General features: G+C 36.5%; 1 long non-coding RNA gene across 1 annotated transcript in view; it reads left to right on the forward strand.

The window, feature by feature from the left end:
* Positions 1–2298, forward strand: part of LOC128250928 (uncharacterized) — a 17222-nt gene that overhangs the window by 14220 nt on the left and 704 nt on the right. The window lies entirely within an intron of this gene.

Consider the following 2298-nt stretch of genomic DNA (forward strand, 5'->3'; position numbering starts at 1 on the left):
TATATATATATATACATATATGTATGTATGTATATCTATATATACGTATATACCAAACGAATAACATGTATTTATGTGTGTGTGTATAAATATATGTTATATGCACACACACACACACACACACACACACACCATACATACATATATATCTATGTATATATGACGCATCAAAATACAAATTCATGAGGGTGAGATTTTTGTGAGACGATGATGTGTCCTACTGGCTGAATGAGAGATGCAGATTAGAAATTTATTATTCATTCATTTATTGGTATTATTGACTTAATATTGGAAATAGTATGGTAATATGGCTAACATATAATCATACACCGGCGAGCAATATGCGTCTATAAATAAATATCCATAGAGATATGTACGAACGCATAAGACACATACTCAGATACATACAAACAGATGTATATATATATATATATATATATATTATCCCTAATATTATATATATATATATATATAAAGTGTAGTATATTGCCACTTAAGTGTGGCTGACCCCTAGGGGTGGATGTTACTGTTGCTTTTAGCCCCAGGAGGACATCTCCTCCAGCTGGCTTATCGACACACGACTGTGTCCTGTTTGCCAAGGGAGTTATCCCTCTCACCTCGACCAGCAGCACGCGTGACTGTCACCCCATTCTCGCTTGATAACCGGTGTTGCTGTGTTTACACCCCCGTAACTTAACGCTTCCGCGAAATAAGACCGATAGAAAAAGTACTAGGCTTACATAAGAATAAGTCCTGATCTCGATTTGTTCAACGAAAGGCGGTGCTCCAGCATGACCGCAATCAAATGACTGAAACTAATAAAAGAATATAAATATATAACTCGGATGGGTTTCGGCCAGTAGAGGCCCATGTCATGTCTAACTTAGTAGCCCCAGCTGCTGGGGCTATTAATTTAGACACGTGGGGCACCGTGGTCCACTCTAGCAAAGAGTTTTTATTGTTGGAGACATATCCGGGTGTAGGAGGTTGGTCCCGAATTTTTTGAAGAAATTTGTCCAGTGAACATTTGAATCTTATGGCTCTGTTTTGACATATTTTAGTATGATTTTAAAGAGAGCCTAACCGGTCGAGATAAAGTAGTTGTGACGTAATGTTGTTATGTGTCCTGAGTTCGGTTCTGTAGTGGGCGGATAGCACGGGGGCCAAGTCTTGGGTGGATTTTAAAATTGATGCCAACACCATTTGTGCAATATTGATGGAATATTTTCCACGTCACACAAATGATATAGCGCTCCCGGCGGCGTTGGAGAAAGTAGGACCATAAGCAATAGACACACACACACACACACACAAACACACACACACATACATACACACATACATACATACATACATACATACCGGTGGTCTCTATTTGTTTACACTGAAGCGCGCACACCCAAACGCACACATACTGCATACATATACGTGTATGCCTGTGTGCATGTATGTGTAGGTATATGTATATGTGTGTGTATTTTTGTATGTATAAATGGAAGTGTTTAAAATAAGTGCTTATCGACGTGCCTGCCCAATAGTGTGATGGCTGCCTTGACTGCGATACATAAACATTTTCATTAGTTTCGTCAGCCATTTATTTTCAATAAAAAAACGTTTGCAAACTATTAAAATAAACTATTCAATTAGAACTCTATTTAATGCCGTAAACACTATTTCGATATAATATAATACACACTATAAGTCCGAGCACAAATCCAATCTACCCCAACGTCCCCCCTCTCCTTCAAATACCATAAGCCTGAGATATTTCATTATCGATGAATAAGCGATGAATAAGTATACATGTTTCAACATGACCACGTGTGATTGGTCGACTGCTTGATGACGTCACGTAGTCGTTGATAAAAGAATGTACAAATGTCCTACAAAAAAATGCAATACAGCTCAGCTATAGGATTTGGTTTATCGATCGGTCGATCAATGAATTGAATCGTTCGATAAACGCACTGGATAAAATATTTAACGGAGAAGTATAATGTCTATGTTTACGAATGTTTGTATGCATGTGTGTATATGTAGGTATACATGTATGGAGATGCATAAGCATATACGCGTGAATATATATGCGTCTGTGTCTGTCTGTACATATATGTATGTATATATACATACGTATATATGTGTGTGTGCTTATATATATTACATGTACGTGCATGTGTATATATATATATGTATGCATGTATATAAATTATATTGTATTATACTATGTTATATGTGTATCTAAATATATATGTGAATATGTGTGTATCTGTGTGTGTGCGCATATATATATATATATAT

The sequence above is a fragment of the Octopus bimaculoides genome, chromosome 26 (assembly GCF_001194135.2).
Source record: "Octopus bimaculoides isolate UCB-OBI-ISO-001 chromosome 26, ASM119413v2, whole genome shotgun sequence".
NCBI classification, from domain to species: domain Eukaryota; kingdom Metazoa; phylum Mollusca; class Cephalopoda; order Octopoda; family Octopodidae; genus Octopus; species Octopus bimaculoides.